The sequence below is a fragment of the Schistocerca gregaria genome, chromosome 3 (assembly GCF_023897955.1).
Source record: "Schistocerca gregaria isolate iqSchGreg1 chromosome 3, iqSchGreg1.2, whole genome shotgun sequence".
Classification (NCBI taxonomy): domain Eukaryota; kingdom Metazoa; phylum Arthropoda; class Insecta; order Orthoptera; family Acrididae; genus Schistocerca; species Schistocerca gregaria.
In genome coordinates this window covers 616,945,471-616,965,605 of record NC_064922.1, presented here as the reverse complement: position 1 = coordinate 616,965,605, position 20,135 = coordinate 616,945,471, and positions in this window count along the sequence as shown.

The following is a 20,135-nucleotide window of genomic DNA, read 5'->3' as shown; positions in this document are numbered from 1 at the left end:
TGTAATTGTTTGTCAAGATCGTTCTCAGAATATAGTTATGTAATTTTGATGGAAAATTAGGTATGTAGCGCAACGCTACTTTTTAAGAATTTTTGTAAAGAACTATACCCCTTGTAATTGTTTGTCAAGATCGTTCTCAGAATATAGTTAACTTCTACCAGATTAAATGCATTAAGAATTTTCTATCCCAAAATCATTCACGTAAATGCTTTACGGAATTTATTGTTATCTTAAAAGAAAAGTCTAAACTGAGCTTCAGCTTTTATCAAATCTAAATTAACTTCAACTTAAAGAATTCCAATCACAAAGTATTATGAAACTCCACCAGCAGCTTATAATTATGTTAAAGAGAAGTAAGTATATTCATTCCACAGTTTGCTGTAGCAGTCAGATGGCGATCCAGTATAAATAATTAAAGGTAAGAATCAGTCTTAATAATTTCAGGTAACGACTGAGGGCCACGGCGACAACACATTTTATGTTTCGTCGCAATAATCAGCAGGTAGTCTTGACAGAGCAGCAGTTAAAAGATTTTAAGAGACGCAGCGTTCAGTCAGCAAGCAAACGTTCATCCAATATTAGACGGGAAGGTTTCACGATGAATTGCAGCATTCGAAAGTTGCATGTCACCCAAAGTTACCTAATGTAAGCTAATTTTTGTGATTATGATAACTGCATATATTACGCTGTATTGCGTCTTGTGTGGAAGCGTATTGTAGTGTTTGGTTAGTGCTGTGTGTAAAACGTGTGCATTTCATAAGCATCGTTGTGTATTTGTGCTGTTGTTCTTGTGATTAAAGTGTGTGATGAAATACGAAATAAAAGAGCAGACCCATGCTTCGGAATCGAAACACATGAAGAAAGAATGTCAGACAAGGAATTGGAAATGAACTGGCCAGTTGTCGTTGCGAATAGTTTGGGCGTGACGTTGAGCGCTCTGACTGGGGGAAACCAGTTCCAACGCGTGAAGTGTCAACTATCAAGTAACCGTAATTAATCCGCTGTACAGCTATTCGCGATACAGACATGGTTTGAAGAACTCCTTAAAAGCGGCTGAGTCGTGTATTACTTTCGATACATATCGAGAATAAAACATAAAAAAAACGAAATACTGAAAGTCTACGAACATTTTCCATATAATATATAGATTTTACTGTATGTGCCGCATAAACCATTAAGGATTCGTTAAAAAAATTAAACAAGTGCTTCATTTCTGGAATCTCTATTTCTATACTCCTCGTACGACGTGTCCCACCAACATCTCGTCTTTAAATTTCTTCAGAAGCCCTGTCAAAGATTCGTCTGCCTCGGACTTTGTAGAACAGCATTGAACCCCGTGCTCAGTGGCAAAGGACGAAGAGTTGTCGGTTGGCAGGACAGCACTATACACGGCACAATTCGTTGGTTGCAGTATGTTGAGGAGGGGGGGGGGGGGGGCGGGAGGGGTTACTACTCGCCCGACAAGGAAAGTTAAGTCGGTCGGCCAAAACGCCTACACACGTTCAATTGGCGGTCGCTCGGTGCGTATGTAGGTCACTAGAGTCTATGTGATCGCTCTAAGCTTGTTCATACCAGTGTCTATCAATCTTAATTGTATATTGCAGCACTGAGGATGGCCACTAAGTGACCGAAAATCGATATTGCGGATAATAAAACAAAAAAATACGACCAATGCTGTTTCTCCTTCCAATTATATCCATTATCCGGTCCTGGTGCACAGAACACTCCATGGAGTCGTCAATCAATAGTTCTGAATTTGTTCTTGGATGAAAACATAATAAGCATTATCGCAACACGCAGTAATATATCCATCAGTGAAGTTCATGGTAACTTCTCTAGGGAAAGGGTCGCTAAAGAAACAGATGCGATAGAGATCACAGCTTTCATTTGTTTGTTATATCTGTGTGGATCTTTGAGACGTTCAAGGAAGAGTATATCGAAATTGTGGGATAACTCAAAGGGAAACGGACTTGAATCGTGTTATTTATGCATAAGTGAAAACCGATTCAGGTTTCTGTTGAGATGTCTTTGTTTTGATAATATACGTGATAGAGGTGTTCGCAGAGAGACTGAGAAGTTGGCTCCTATCAGAGAGGTACTTGAACTATTCACGAACATTTGCCAAAAATATTTTTCACCTAGTGGATATCTTACTGTTGACGAACAGCTTTTGGAATTTAGAGGAAACAGCCCATTCCATTCAAACAATATATCCCTAGAAAACCAGCAAAGTATGGGTTAAAAGTATTTGCTTTGGTTGATGTAAAAACAGCTTACACTTTGAATCTAGAACCGTACGTCGGTAAGCAAACAGAGAGACCATGTAATGTCAGTAATGCAGCTGGAGATATTGTTCTTCGAATGGTCGAACTATTTCAAACGTTACAAGATATTATACAGTGTACGAATATTAAATGTATTATATTTACATTTAATAAAAAATAATAAAATAAGCCATAAAGACCGTTCAAAGTAAACAAATATACCGCTTGCTTTGTGGATGACACCTTTCATCCGCGCGAGTGACCATGTCACGAATTTTCGCGCGAGTAACGAACGGAGGGTTAAATAACCTCCACAGCGTGAGCTCACTGGGAACCGAGTTCTTCGTGGATGCTACAGTCTCCAGCCCACATTGTCCCACCGTTCAGGCGCCATCATGAGACAGTTCAGTTGAGTCGACGGCCATCATAAGGTTCGATAAGGGATAGCCAGAGGCCTTGGTGCTAACTATCTTGTTGCTTGCTAGTAGCGGCAATCAGATAATATAGAGTTATGGTGGTAACTCGCATCTGGACCACCAGCTCCTTCGTGCCGCCGCTAACGTAATTTGCTACGTGTTGTCGTTAGATAGTCTTTTGCTCGCCCTCAGCTATGTGTTTGATTTCTTCATTTTATTTCCTATGGCTACTTATGAGTGTCTTTCTTGACTGATTGAGCGTTGTCTGCCAGTTCAGTAACATCCTCATATTTCTGTACCTTTTTACCTTGTTCGAAATGTGAGCTTGATTGTCAGTATTTTTGTGGGACTTAATTATTATACAAATATTTAGCTGAGTCTGCCTCAGGCATGGATGTGTGACATGTCCTTAGGTTAGTTAGGTTTAAGTAGTTCTAAGTTCTAGGAGACTGATGACCACAGATGTTAAGTCCCATAGTGCTCAGAGCCATTTGAACCATTCATCAGTCCCTAAGCTTATACACTACTTAACCTGAATTATCCTAAGGACAAACACACACATCCATGCCCGAGGGAGGACTCGAACCTCTGCCGGGACCAGCCACACAGTCCATGACTGCAGCGCCCTAGAGCGCGCGGCTTCAATCTTTCTGCTGTGATTGTGCAGACAAGGTCGATTCATGCCTGTGGTAGGAGATGAATTCGATGATTTAGGCATAGTCAGGGCAGGATGTTGTGTAATGTGAGCTCATTTCCGAGGCACCCAGGTGGGAACGCAGTTTCATTTTTTTCCATGAGTGGCCCATAGATTAATATCTAGACGCTTGATAACACGTGAGCCAGAATGGACAACAAGAAGCCGAAGCTGAAGTGCTAAATTCTGCATTCGGAAATACCTTAATAAAGTGTAATCGAGGATTGCTGCTACTGTTCAGTGGTCTTTGCAGCATCAATACTGAGGATAGTGATATAGGTGTCAATAAAAGCAGGCACATCAGCTAAAAATGGACAAGCTCCAAGGCTTGGCAGGGTCCCTGTATGATTCTATACAGAATCAGAACCACCAAGCACTACTGAAGTCCAAAATTGCTTGTAGCTGTACATATAAATTATTAAATCAAAATCGCCTCTCATCTAACAGTTGATGCAACTTCTTAACACATTCGACATATGACTGATAAATCATCTCATTTACCTAACACTGAAAATCACTGAACAGTGAAAATTAACTGACTGCAATAATTGCTTAATGCATGTAAAGCAATGCGACAAATAGCTTTTGGTTGCTGAGTTGTATCAGCGACACAAAAAATTAAAAAAAAAACGTTTCCTCCAATAATATTGTATTTTTAGGTATTCCCCACTTCTCAAAATTTCTCTTCTTCGAATGGGAACCGCTTGCTCTTGCCCAGAGCTCCAGCTTACCCAACCGATCACCTTCACACGTCGCCCAGAACTCGATTATGATTTACTGCTCTGCTTATCGCGCGCTGTTTTGCTCAAGAATGCTTTTCTTAATACTCAACGACAATGTAGCTTTTACTGTGTCCAAGTTCTACAAATTTATCTCTTGAAGTTAACGTTTTTGCAGTCGATTTGTTACGTAACTGACTGATAAACTCGTGCTGTGGATAATTGCTTCAGTAAACTGATACATCACAAACTATTTTTATAAGTAAAATTTCTTTATGATATGAGAGGCAGACAATTTGTTTCTCTAAAATTCTTCTATAACACAAGTCAGATTGATCTATAAAATTTTCCTGTGTCTTACAAAGTAGGTGGCTTTCTCCTTACACCAACGTTTCAAAATCTACAATCACATGCAGTACGGATCAAGAGAAAATTAATAACATTAATAATGTGAGTTATATGAACCAAAAAAGGGAGATAAATACTCACATAGCTAATTTAACATTAGGGCAGCAAAAGGAGCTGTCCCATCTTTTGGATGGCACTTGACATTAGCATTGGCAGCTCATTGGATGGTGAGTAAACCAGAAAAAGAAGAAAACCAAAATTTAGTGATTGTAGGCTATGTAACTGAACACTGCAAGTGCGTTTGTAGACCTAAAAGAAGGGGCATAGCTTAAGAAAACCCAAAAACTGCGGGGAAATTAACTTGCACTAAAGTAAAGTAACGATGGCTCACCAGTGCTGCAAAACCTGTGTAACCGTTAAGAAATCACGTGGAGTGACCATGGCTATGTCTGAAGCGGAAAGGTAGTGTCGCTGTAAACAGGTGTAGACACGAACAAGTAGTGTGGGGAACTGATGTTGGGCAGTGCGCCGAGAAATGGCAACTAAAGAGCTGTGAAATGTGTCGACATAATTGGCGAGCAAGTTACATTGCTACGTTTTTAAAGCGAAGGTTGTGAGTCATTACATAAACCAGCATGTATAGATGAAAGAATACACCGCCGGCCGCGGTGGTCTCGCGGTTCTAGGCGCACAGTTCGGAACCGTGCGACTGCTACGGTCGCAGGTTCGAATCCTGCCTCGGGCATGGATGTGTGTGATGTCCTTAGGTTAGTTAGGTTTAAGTAGTTCTAAGTTCTAGGGGACTAATGCCCACAGCAGTTGAGTCTCATAGTGCTCAGAGCCATTTGAAAAAAAGAATACACCATAGGTAATATAGGAACAAGAACCATTATATATAAATGTTGAAATTACGGCAAATACTCTAATAATTACTAAGATGAAATAATCTGAAAAATTGTTTTGGTGAAACATCAATAACGCCCAAACTACAAAATGACTATAAAGTAAGGCTACTTACATTTTTTGCAAATTAGTAAAGGTTATTAAAATTATTAAAAACGCCGATGGGAATTCTAAAAGAAACGTATTGAAAGGCGACGAATAAGTATTCCAGTGACATAAAGTAATTATTGGACATAACAAGTATGAATACGTAAAAAGATAGGCTGATAAGGGAAACCGTACTGCAACGGCCAGTATGCAATAAAAAACATAAAAACAGAAACAAGAAAAAGCAAAGCAACATTAAGTTAAAAACATTCATAATGAAAAAGATTATGGTGGGAACACTGGTAGGGTTCTAACTGACTGTTCATAAAACAAAGCAACATTAAGTTCAAAACATCCATAATGAAAAAGATTATGGTGGGAACACTGGTAGGGTTCTAACTGACTGTTCGTCATGTGGTGTGCAAACTGTATTACGGAGCACAAGATCTGGAATTTCTCCAAAATGTTAAAGACATTCTACTTGTACATCTACATACATACTCCGCAAGCCATCATACGGTGCGAGGCCGAGGGTACCCTGTAACACTACTAGTTATTTCCTTTCCTGTTCCACTCGCAAATAGAACGAATGAAAAATGACTATCTATATGACTCAGTATGGGCCATAATTTTTCGTTATCTTGTCTTCGTGGCTCTTATGCGAAATGTACTTGTATGTTGGCGTCATTAGAATCGTTCAGCGGTCAGCTTGAAATGCCAGTTCTCTAAATTTTATCAGTAGCGTTCCTCGAAAAGTACATCGCTCCAGGGATTCCCGGTTGAGTTCCTGAAGCATCTCTGTTATAATTGCGTGTTGTTGAACCTACGAATAACAAATCTAAGTAGCCCGTCTTGGAATTGCTTCAATGTCTTCCTTTAATATGACCTGATACGGGTCCCAAACATCGAGCAGTATTCGAGAATATGTTTCATTACCATCCTTGTAACCATTGCATAAAATCTTTGTTTGTTGTCGGACCAGAAATAGTGGTCCAGTATCCCACATTCTTTGAGCACAAATATGTTTTCCAGTATTTGATAGACATTGCAGATAGCCCCTACTACAAACGAGATAAGAACACAGCCATAGATCCGTCTCCTATGCCTCTCGTCTTTGCATACAGCACAAACAAACAGATCTTCCCGTGCTAACCAGAGTGGATACCGAGAGCACATACCATGGGAAATTCTATTTGTGCTTTTAGTACGAGATCTGAAAGGCCCACTGATAGAGGTAACCTGGGGGATTCGCTTTTTCTAGACATTCTAAAACCTTCAAATTCAGCGTCGCACCAATACAAGCTAAAGAAAGTACATTCATATAGGATAGCAGGTCAGGTTATGCATCTGGAGCGAGGGCCTCTTGAAATGTAAAACGAAGCATGCTATCCTGTGTTGTTTGGAACACAGAAGTAATTTATAGAGTGAAAAGGAAAGTGAGGTAGTGCTACTACTGTCCATGTTATATTATTATGCTATTTTTTTGTATTTCTGATCGTTTCGAAGATGAGGAAGTATTATCAGATAAAAATTGTAGAAGGGTCTTGTGTGTGTGTGTGTGTGTGTCACGTCACTTTTCTGACTGATTTGATGCGGTGCGGCAATACGAGAGCTGTATCCAGAATGAGATTTTCACTCTACAGCGGAGTGTGCGCTGATATGAAACTTTCAGGTGGATTGAAACTGTGTGCCGGACCGAGACTCGAACTCCGGACCTATGCTTTTCGCCGGCAAGTGCTCTACCATCTGAGCCACCCAAGCACGACTCACGCCCCGCCCTCACAGATCTACTTCCGCCCGTACCTCGTCTTCTACTTTCCAAACTTCACAGAAGCTGTCCTGCGAACCTTGCAGAAGCAGCAGTCCTGGAAGAAAGGATATAGCGGAGACATGGCTTACCCACAGCCTGGGTGATGTTTCCAGAATGAAACTTCCTGACAGATTAAAACTGTGTCCCGGACCGAGACTCGAACTCGGGACCTTTGCCTTTCTTCCAGGAGTGCTAGTTCTGCAAGGTTCGCAGGAGAGCCTCTGTGAAGTTTGGAAAGTAGGAGACGAGGTACTGGCGGAAGTAGAACTGTGAGGATGGGGTGCGAGTCGTGCTTGGGTAGTTCAGATGGTGAAGGCAAAGGTCCCGAGTTCGAGTCTCGGTCCGGCACACAGTTTTAATCTGCCAGGAAGTTTCAACAGCTGTATCATTGTAAGAGATACACAAGCAAGCGAATGTGCCGGGACTTACCCCAGTTCACTAATATTTGCGCCACGTCATCATAACACACCTTTGCGTACCACACAAAAGATTGCACTATAATCGAAGAGTGAAATTAAAAATTATAATAACTTTTCCAAACTTTGTCAGTGTACGCTTCGGTGTATTAATGTTAACATTGTGACGTTTCAGAATGATCAAGTGAATATGTTTTGTTAAATATATTGTTTTAAGAAAACATAATTAAGCTAGAAAGCTAAAAACCGTTCAGAATACTCAAATGCGTGTCATAATTACAACTTACAAGTCTCGACTTGATCGGAGCCATATTCTGGTCAAAATCGGCGTTTTTACGAGGAGTTGAAGGCGCTAAATATTAGACTCATAAAGATGAAAATTCGTACAGTATGCAGTCTTAGCTTCATCTAAAAACCTTATATTTTGCCACCAAGAAGCTACCTCTATTACATTTCAATTTATTTACTAAAAACCAAATTTGGAACTAAAACGTCCTTATTAATAGTAGATTAAGTATCATTTGTGTTGGTTACAGAAAGTTCTAATTACATCACTTCATTATATTGATGAAATAATGCAGCTATACCAAGTTTCAAGACTTTATTATAAATAACAACCATTACAAGGGATCTTAAAGAGGCAGTTCAGGGGTCATGCTCTACTGTCAGTTCCGTTCTAAAAATTCTAGCCCACAAAGTTAAAATGCAGTCCAGCTAAAACATTTTCAATAACTAAAGCAAACTTAACTCTACTTATATAAAAATTAAGAAGATGGTAAATTAATAAACGACAGAGATATCAATTGCTATTTGTCCGACAAATTGGCAATTAGATGCTGCTGCTATCTGTGCTTAGGGCGGTTGAAAGCAGATATTCCATTTGGCTGTCTATTGCGCCCATATATAAATACAGCCAAAGAGCCATTAAGGAGAGAGACTTTGCACCGAGATGTCAATCTGTCCGCGTTAGTCAAACGCCTTCGTGCGCTGTGCCGCGGAAGACATCACAACCAGGCAGCTACCAGAAGTGTTTTCGCAAAAGTAGGAAGTGAAGTCGCGAGGACTGTACACCGTCCTGTTTTTTTTTCTTTTTTTTCCTTTTTTTTAGATTTTATGAATTAACTGTTTGTGTGCCGCCCGTAATGTTGACAAAACTGCTTATGAATTAACTGTTTGTGTGCCGCCCGTAATGTTGACAAAACTGCATGGCATGTGGCGAGGTTATTTTCCACTTTTAAGGTGAGCAGTGAACCTTTGGTAATTACAAGTTATGGCTATAGACCATTTTACTGAGAACTTTATTATTATTATTATTATTATTATTTCTTTCCTTTCTCAGACTTAATGTCTGGTTAAAAACGGAAAGTAACGCGGACCTTGATCAAGCGTGACTTCCTTTTAACTGTGCGGTATATGTTACATTGCATTTAGGAACTTTCGGGTAATTGAACATGTATCAATAATTACAGATTTCTGTAGTTGTATATATACGTATGGATGTAGCTGTATTGCGTTGATGTACTGGTGGATATTGTGTGCTATGACTCCTGTAGTTGATAGTATAAATGGTACAATGTCAACTTTATCCTGATGCCACATGTCCATGACTTCCTCAGCTAGTTGGATGTATTTTTCAATTTTTTCTCCTGTTTTCTTCTGTATATTTGTTTTATTGGGTTTGGATGTTTCGATTAGTTGTGTTAATTTCTTCTTTTTATTGGTGAGTATGATGTCAGGTTTGTTATGTGGTGTTGTTTTATCTGTTATAATGGTTCTGTTCCAGTACAATTTGTATTCATCATTCATTCTCTAGTACATTTTGTGGTGCATACTTGAATGTGGGAATGTGTTGTTTTATAAGTTTATGTTGTAAGGCAAGCTGGTGATGTATTATTTTTGCTACATTGTCATGTCTTCTGGGGTATTCTGTATTTGCTAGTATTGTACATCCGCTTGATTTGATTTGATTTGATTTATTCAGCAACCATTTGATGTAATACATTTGATACATGTTGTATCTTTACATATAGGCATTGTCATGTTTTACATTGAAGTTGAGAATACATTACAATTTCACATATACATCTTCAAATTGATACTATTATAAAAAGTGATAATGATACATGTTAAAATCCCATAGGTTAATAATCATAATAGTCTACAATTATACAAGTTTATAATCATACATTATTTATTCATACTTTTGCTGTAGTCGAAATATCCCTTTATTGAATGAAAAGGGTTTACTTATACAGCTTCAAATTAACAATATTATAAAAAGTTAATAATAACACATGTTAAAATCACCTAAGTTAGTAATCATGATAGTCTACAATTATACAAGTTTATTATCATACCTTATTTATTCATACTTTTGCTGTAATCAAAGTATTCCTGTATAGTATAGAATGGGTTTTCTGTCAGTATTGGTTTAATACCTTTTTTAAATTCATTTATGCTCTGTGTTTTTGTGATGACATTTGGTAGACAGTTATAGAGGCGCATTCCTATGTATGTAGTCCCTTTCTCATATCGGCTGGTCTGATGCTGAATTGCCCTTAGTTTCCAGCAATTCCGGGTTTCATATTGGTGTACCTGTTCGTTCGTTTGGTAGAGATTAATGTGTTTTTTAGTGAGTATTAGAATTCTGTAGATGTAGACATTTACTACCGTTAGGATATTTAGTTCTTTAAATTTTGGTTTGCAAGTGGCTCGCCACTTTTGTCTTGTCATTATGCGGATTGCCTTTTTTTGTATAATAAGGATCTTTTTCATATTTGATGCACTCCCCCAAAGCTCAATTCCATAGGACATAATGGAATAGAATTGTGCAAAGTAATATTTTATCAGAGTTTCCATATTAACAATTTCACTTAGCTTCCTAATTGCAAAACAAACCGAGTTAAGCTTATGACATACAGCATTGATGTGCTCTGACCAAGACAGTTCGTCATCTATGTAGAGACCTAAAAATTTCGCACTTGTTACTTGTTCAAGACTGTTGTCATTGATTTTTAATCCTATCAAATTTTGTTTGGGTCTGTTATTTTTGAAACAGATAAAATTAGTTTTCTTGTAATTTGGTACTAATCTGTTGTTGCAGAACCAAGTATCAAGATAACAAAGAATCCCTTCAGTGTTTAGAGCACATTCTTCTAAGTTTGCACCCTTTATCACAATATTGGTATCATCAGCATAGAGGATGGCCTTATTTTGGATGCCACTGGGGAGATCATTTACATAAATCAAAAAGAGTAGTGGCCCAAGCACGCTTCCTTGTGGTACACAATGTGTAATTTTCTGTGTGTCAGAGTAAAATGTATTTCCTTTTTCATCAGATATTTCCACTTTCTGATATCTATTTGTCAAATATGAACTCAATAAGTCAAGTGCCGTGCCTCTGATCCCATAGAATTCTAATTTCTGCAGAAGAAATTCATGATTTACTAGGTCAAATGCTTTGGATAGGTCACAGAATATCCCTATTGTAGTTTCTTCCCTGTCAAAAGCATCTAGCACATAGTCAATAAGTTCCTTTGTAGCAGTAGTGGTGGACTTGTTTTTCTGGTAACCGTGTTGACTTCTGGATAATATTTTGTATGTTGTGAAGAAGTTCATCAACCTGTTGTGCAGAATACGTTCAAAAATTTTTGCTGTTATTGGTAAAATACTCACAGGCCTGTAGTTTTCTGGTTCTTTCGCATCACCCTTTTTATATAGCGGTATTAATCTTGCTATTTTCAGGCTTTCTGGAAACACCCCCTCTGCCATTGATTCGTTGAATAATTTAGCAAGTGGCTTAGCTATAAAGGTAGAAGACAGTTTCACCAGCATATTTGAGATCCCGTAAACATCCTGTGTCTTAGTGTTTTTCAGGTTGTTTATGACTCTAATTACTTCTGTTTCACTCATAGGAAACAGGTAGATTGAATTACTTAATGATTGATTATTCAGCTTTAACCCATTTAAAGCATTATTTGCTTGAGTTCTGATATTGTCTGTCATATGCTTGCAGATATTTACAAAGTAGTTATTAAAGACATTTGCTACGGCATCTGGGCTTTTTATTAAGGTGTTATTCCATCTAATTTCTTTGGGACAGTCCTTTTTATTCCTTCTATGACCTGTTTCTTCATTTAAGATTTGCCATGCTGTCCTAGCCTTATTTTCTGAAAGGCTGATGGCCTTCTCAATAGCCTTTTTCTTGGCACATTTTATGACTTTTTGATATATTTTTTTGTACCTATCATAATACATCTTAAGATTTGAACCCTGTGTTTTGTACTTAACTAATCCATGCAGCTCTTTGAGCCTATTACTGGATACCATAATGCCCCTGCTTATCCAGTTATTTTGTTTTATTTTACTAAAGACACATTTGTTTTTGTAGGGGAAAGCCCCATTGATGTATTCACAGTACTTTGTTATAAAAATTCTAGCATTGTTTTCATTGCTTTTATCTAGTAGTTCAGTCCAACCTTCCTTAGCCAGATTGGTGGTAAACTTATTTATGTTTTCTTTGTGTATTGGCTGGACAAGCTTGATGTGACCTACTGTTTCTATTTCTTGTTTGCAAAGTCTGCATTTATCTGTTGTGGTATTGGGATCTTTAATAATATGCTTGCTGTAATATCTGGTATTTATTGTTTGATCCTGTATTGCAATCATGAATCCTTCCGTCTCACTGTATATATTGCCTTTTCTTAGCCATGTGTTGGAAGCGTCTTGATCGATGTGTGGCTGTGTTAGATGATACGGGTGCTTGCCATGTAGTGTTTTCTTTTTCCAATTTGCTTTCTTCGTATCTGTTGATGTTATGTGATCTAAAGGGTTGTAGAAGTGGTTATGAAATTGCAGTGATGTAGCCGATGTATTTATATGAGCGATTGCTTTGTGTATTTTGCTAGTTTCTGCTCGTTCTAGAAAGAATTTTCTTAAATTGTCTACCTATCCATAATGTAGGTTTTTTATGTCAATAAATCCCCTTCCTCCTTCCTTTCTGCTTAATGTGAATCTTTCTGTTGCTGAATGTATGTGATGTATTCTATATTTGTGCCATTGTGATCGTGTAAGTGTTATTATTATTATTAGGAATATTATTATATTTTGTGCATGTGAACTTTTACTGAATATACAGATCAGTTAGAACTCAAAACTTTTATTTATAGTCATTGTTCCTGATCGTACTGAGTTAATAGCAAGTAGGAACATCTTCTTGTAGTCAGTACAATGAGTAATATGGACTTGCAGACTGGATATTATGGTCAGTACGTTCTCCAGCGCTTTCTAACTGACCGCAAAAATAGATTTCTGGCCGTTATAAATGGCGGAGGCAGGTATAAAGCACGCACAGACGATTTAAGTGTCTTTTCATGACGACATAACGAAGTACCCCCCATGAACCATGGACCTTGCCGTTGGTGGGGAGGCTTGCGTGCCTCAGCAATACGATGGCCGCACCGTAGGTGCAACCACAACGGAGGGATACCTGTTGAGAGGCCAGACAAACATGTGGTTCCTGAAGAGGGGCAGCAGCCTTTTCAGTAGTTGCAGGGGCAACAGTCTGGATGACTGACTGATCTGGCCTTGCAACATTAACCAAAACGGCCTTGCTGTGCTGTAGTGCGAACGGCTGAAAGCAAGGGGAAACTACAGCCGTAATTTTTCCCGAGGGCATGCAGCTTTACTGTATGATTAAATGATGATGGCGTCCTCTTGGGTAAAATATTCCGGAGGTAAAATAGTCCCCCATTCGGATCGCCGGGCGGGGACTACTCAGGAGGACGTCGTTATCAGGAGAAAGAAAACTGGCGTTCTACGGATCGGAGCGTGGAATGTCAGATCCCTTTTCGGGCAGGTAAGTTAGATAATTTAAAAAGGGAAATGGATAGGTTAAAGTTAGATATATTGGGAATTAGTGAAGTTCGGTGGCAGGAGGAACAAGACTTTTGGTCAGGTGAATACAGGGTTATAAATACAAAATCAGATAGGGGTAATGCAGGAGTAGGTTTAATAATGAATAAAAAAAATAGGAGTGCGGGTAAGCTGCTACAAAATAGCATAGTGAACGAATTATTGTGGCCAAGATAGACACAAAGCCCATGCCTACTACAGTAGTACAAGTTTATATGCTAACAAGCTCTGCAGATGATGAAGAAATTGATGAAATGTATGATGAGATAAAAGAAATTATTCAGGTAGTGAAGGGAGACGTAAATTTAATGGTCATGGGTGATTGGAATTAGAGAGTAGGAAAAGGGAGAGAAGCAAACATAGTAGGTGAATATGGATTGCCGATAAGAAATGAAAGAGGAAGCCGTCTGGTAGAATTTTACACAGAGCATAACTTAATAATAGCTAAAGCTTGGTTCAAGAATCATAAAAGAAGGTTGTACACATGGAACAATCCTGGAGATACTAAAAGGTATCAGATAGATTATATAATGGTAAGACAGAGATTTAGGAATCAGGTTTTAAATTGTAGGACATTTCCAGGGGCAGATGTGGACTCTGACCACAATCTATTGGTTATGACCTGTAGATTAAAACTAAAAAAACTGCAAAAAGGTGGGAATTGAAGGACATGGGATCTGGATAAGCTGAAAGAACCAGAGGTTGTACAGAGTTTCAAGGAGAGCATAAGGGAACAATTGACAGGAATGGGGGAAAGAAACACAGTAGAAGAAGAATGGGTAGCTTTGAGGGATGAAGTAGTGAAGGCAGCAGAGGATCAAGTAGGTAAAAAGACGAGGGCTGCTAGAAATCCTTGGGTAACAGAAGAAATATCGAATTTAATTAATGTAAGGAGAAAATATAAAAACGCAGTAAATGAAGCAGGCAAAAAGGAACTCAAACGCCTCAAAAATGAGATAGACAGGAAGTGCAAAATGGCTAAGCAGGGATGGCTAGAGGAACAAATGTAAGGATGTAGAAGCTTATCTCTCTAGGGGTAAGATAGATACTGCCTACAGGAAAATTAAAGAGACCTTTGGAGAGAAGAGAACCACTTGTATGAATATCAAGAGCTCAGATGGCAACCCAGTTCTAAGCAAAGAAAGGAACGCAGAAAGGTGGAAGGAGTATATAGAGGGTTTATACTAGGGCGATGTACTTGAGGACAATATTATGGAAATGGAAGAAGATGTAGATGAAGAGATAAGATACTGCGTGAAGAGTTTGACAGAGCACTGAAAGACCTGAGTCGACACAAGGCCCCGGGAGTAGACAACATTCCATTAGAACCACTGACGGCCTTGGGAGAGCCAGTCATGACAAAACTCTACCAGCTGGTAAGCAAGATGTATGAGACAGGCGAAATACCCTCAGACTTAAAGAAGAATACAATAATTCCAATCCCAAAGAAAGCAGGTGCTGACAGATGTGAAAATTACCGAACTATTAGTTTAATAAGTCACGTGCAAAATACTAACGCGAATTCTTTACAGACGAATGGAAAAACTGGTAGATGCGGAGATCGGGGAGGATCAGTTTGGATTCCGTAGAAATGTTGGAACACGTGAGGCAATACTGACTTATCTTAGAAGAAAGATTAAGAAAAAGCAAACCTACGTTTCTAGCATTTGTAGACTTAGAGAAAGTTTTTGACAATGTTGACTGGAATACTCTCTTTCAAATTCTGAAGGTGGCAGGGGTAAAATACAGGGAGCGAAAGGCTGTTTACAATTTGTACAGAAACCAGATGGCAGTTATAAGAGTCAAGGGGCATGAAAGGGATGCAGTTGTTGGGAAAGGAGTGAGAAAGGGTTGTAGCCTCTCCCCGATGTTATTCAATCTGTATATTGAGCAAGCAGTAAAGGAAACAAAAGAAAAATTCGGAGTAGGTATTAAAATTCATGGAGAAGAAGTAAAAACTTTGAGGTTCGCCGATGACATTGTAATTCTGTCAGAGACGGCAAAGGACCTGGAAGAGCAATTGAACGGAATGGACAGTGTCTTGAAAGGAGGATATAAGATGAACATCAACAAACGCAAAACGAGGATAATGGAATGTAGTCAAATTAAGTCAGGTGATGCTGAGGGAATTAGATTAGGAAATGAGACACTTAAAGTAGTAAAGGAGTTTTGCTATTTAGGAAGTAAAATAACTGATGATGGTCGAAGTAGAGAGGATATAAAATGTAGACTGGCAATGGCAAGGAAAGCGTTTCTGAAGAAGAGAAATTTTTTAACATCGAGCATAGATGTAAGTGTCAGAAAGTCGTTTCTGAAAGTATTTGTTTGGAGTGTAGCCATGTATGGAAGTGAAACATGTACGATAAATAGTTTGGACAAGAAGAGAATACAAGCTTTCGAAATGTGGTGTTACAGAAGAATGCTGAAGATTAGATGGGTAGATCACGTAACTAATGAGGAGGTATTGAATAGGATTGGGGATAGAAGTTTGTGGCACAATTTGACTAGAAGAAGGGATCGGTTGGTAGGACATGTTTTGAGGCATCAAGGGATCACAAATTTAGCATTGGAGGGCAGCGTGGAGGGTAAAAATCGTAGAGGGAGAGCAAGAGATGAATACACTAAGCAGATTCAGAAGGGTGTAGGTTGCAGTAGGTACTGGGAGATGAAGCTTGCACAGGACAGAGTAGCATGGAGAGCTGCATCAAACCAGTCTCAGGACTGAAGACCACAACAACAACAACATAACGAAGTAAAGACCAGCGAGATTATTTTAGCCGCCGGCCCACAGCGGCCCACCAGGGACTCCTCTCCTGTGGTAGCTTCTTCTCAGAGTAGCCTTGGACTCAGCGTCCTCAATTATTTGTTGACTGTATCCTATCTCTGGACTCGCACACGTTACGTGGAGGTCACCGCCATCAGTTTCTCGTGTGTGTGCCATCGTGTTTGTGTTTTGCGTTCGCCGTCACGCTCCTACGTTCACCTGTGCCGTAGCAGTCGTCAGTGTTTGTGCGCCGTGCCGACAGTTTTTAGTGTGTTTTACGTCGAGTGTGAATGGCTTCGTGTTTTTTGTATTCTGTGTCTACTAATTTTTTGTCAGCCAATTTGTTCAGTCTTTTATGTGCCTTCTTTATATTTTTTCATTGTCAAATCTGAGACTGAAGAGCAGCGTAGGATGCTGCTGCCAGCCCACCTGATGTACAGGTGTTAGAATCACAATAAAGGAAAAAAAAATCCTATCTCTGTCTTCCTCTGCAGTGTAGCCCCTTTACAGCTCCCTCGGGTATCATGAAAGTTATTCCTTGATGTTGTAATTTGCCCTAACATCCTATCCTTTCTTCTTGTCAATGTCTTCCTCTGATTCCCCTCCTAGCAATTTCTCCGGAGAACCTCCATATTTTTTACCTTGTCAGTCCACCTATAAGGGGCAGTCAAATGAAAAGTAGACTGAAGGGGAAAAAAGGAAGTGTTCTGTTTATTATTTCAAAAATAATCGCAATAACTATTACTTCAGTTATCCTGCTCTGAGACAAGACGGTCAAAACCTTCGCTGGGTAGCCTTTATACGTCCCCCACACAGTCCCGATTTCGTCCTAGGTGAGATTTCGGTATTTGGGTGGCCCAGGGCGCTAGTTTTTAAGACAGGGACGTGAACCAAAACCTAATCGAATCTGCATAGCGGATTGACGACCGCTGATCTGGTAAGGTGACTCGCCTGAGTGTGGTTTTTAGGCAGTGTGCCCCTCTTATTTATGCAAATCTAGATACCAGGCTTACGTCCCGCCATCGCCTCAGAAAATACAATACACAAGCAGTTAAAATACGATAACACACGGAACGAAATTGACTCGATACACAGACAAACGGCGCACACGTTTGTGACGACAGAAAGGGCATCCGACCTCAAAATTAAAATTAAAATTAATTTTCCAAATCTCGAAAACAGCGAATCCAGTATGAGTAAATAAACTTTAGGAAAAAGGATTATTTTCAAGTATACGGCGTTAACTTCAACCAGAGCTGTAAGTGAGACATTCCTACATTTCAAGTTTTTTGTCCATGGTATTTAATAAAATATCTAGTCTGTGTTAAGTGCTGTCGAGTTTCTTCCTCCATCAGGTACGAATCTAATTTTTTGCTGGAGAAAGGAGCAAACGGTTTTATTTAAGGATCGTCATTTTACTGTCACGTGGTATACATCATAGCACATGACACGACCCGTGACTCGTGAGAGTACAAAAGTTCAGGGTCATAACAAGTGGCGCACATGACAAAGCGTTCATAATGTAACTGACTTGCTCTTCTGTTATCTAAAACCATGTATGGCCTCTGAGCTGCTGTGGCAGATAACGTATCTCGGTCTGCCTCTGCGACAGCTAATTATCTTCTAATCATGCGGCTTTACAAAAACATCTTCCCAGAAGCGGGTGAGGTAGGATCAGTGTTTGCCTCTACGGCAAACGGCTGGATATTTTTTCGGGACCAGAAGAATCAGACAAGCAATAGTCAAGCTCACACCTAAACAATCATTTCCGCACCCGTGCGAGACCTGCTCAACACTAACATCATCCAAAGAAAGTTACAATTAAATTTTTGAAAATAAAATACATGCTGCAGGAGTTTTAGCTTCTTCTGTTTTACTCACATTACTTGAAAAGTTTTCTACCTTTATAGGCAACAGTTTTGCACTCCTATTTATACATACAGGTTGATTATAATTAAAGTTTTGCTACTTTAGAAGGTACCCGACTAATTGTAGGAAAATGGAACTTTATGGAAACGTTTCTTAGGACACGCAGAAAAGAAATGACGAATGCGCCACTGAAAGAAACACATTTTAATTTCCACACGAGAGTGTAACAGTTGTTGATTGCCTACTACGTTTACGTTCCAGGTAACCAATTTTGCTCAATGTGACGACCATCTGCATCTACGACAGCCTGGAACAGCTTTAGAGACTGCTATACTGCTGCCCCAAGCATCTCAGGTGCGATGTTGGCTACCTCCCTCACTACGTTTACTTCAACCTCCAAAGTGTGTTAGTGTCCCGTCGATAAACCGAATCCCTCAGGTAACCCAGAACTAGAAATCTTACGTGTTAAAATCTGGTAATCTTAGTGGCCACGCAGTTTGGAACGATCGGCCGATCTTTCGGTTTTCTCCAAATGTATTACAAAGTAACAGTGTCTTCATGAGCAGCCGGCCGTTGTGGCCGAGCAGTTCTAGGCGCTTCAGTCCGGAACCGCGCTGCTGCTACGGTCGCAGGCTCGAATCCTGCCTCGGGTATGGATGTGTGTGCTGTCCTTAGTTTAGTTAGGTTTAAGTAGTTCTAAGTGTATGGGACTGATGACCTCGGATGTTAAGTCCCTTAGTGCTCAGAGACATTTGAACCTCATGAGCAATTTGAGGTGAAGCTCCACCGTGGATCAAAACAGTTGAATCCAATGCACCTTTCTCCCATAGAGCAGAGATCGCATGTTGGCGAAGCAGTTCACACTAACGTTTACCGTTCGTGCTTGCACATCCTCGGTCCTTGGAGTCTGAATTCCGTTAGTACTGGCCCTTAGCAGCAAGTTATGGAACTAACACTACTAACAACGCAGTTCCTGCAGTGCACAGCCTTAACCCTTAATTGCTCTAGTGGGGTCCCGGAGAACCCCAGACGATAGAATACAATACATAGTACGTGAACGGAACAACAGATGGCACCTGTGTTCTTGGTAATCCTCAGTAAGTGCTGCCTTTTAAGGCGGAGTGTTGAATGCGGTGTTTCCAGTATTATTGTGTGAGATAAAGAAACAGAGGTCTCAGAATACCCCATCGGAGTATTAACGTAAGATGTTTTTGACTATCTCAATTAGTGTTTTACGTGACTGAAATCTTAGAGTACTTCCAAAACAGCACACTTTCCATGATAACGTTAATTGTTAAGGTTAGGTGAGTATGAACGCATTATTTTTCAGAATGGCATCATCGAAGCCATTAACAGATAACGAGTTGGAAAGAATAGTCAATGATCGTGCGTTTTTGCAATCTGATGAGGAAACCACAGCAGATGAGGATGAATTTATACTAAGTGGTCAAGATTCCACTTCTGAAGCTACATCAGGAAGTAGTTGTGAAGAATCAGATGAAGACGCGTGTACTAGACCTTCCGCTGACAAATATTTTTTTGGAAAAAAGCAGTGCTACAAGTGGTCAAAAGAATCTCCTCCTACAACTCGTACCCCTGCTCACAATATAGTTAGTTATCTTCCAGGTGGTAAACGTGAAGCAAAAAGATTGATTCAACTGACATATTATCTGCTTGGGAACTGTTCATTAGTGAAGATTTATTGCAACTAATACTCACCAATACAAATGTCAAGATACATGACATGTGAAACAAATACAGAGCTCTTAAGCCAGCGTTCATTAAGCCACTAGATATAACAGAACTGAGAGCATTTCTGGGTCTGCTTTATTTATCTGGAGTAATGAAATCCAATCACGGAAATGTTGTTGGACTTTTTGCCAATGATGGAACTGGTCGTGATGTGTTTCGAGCCACTATGAGCGTTCAGAG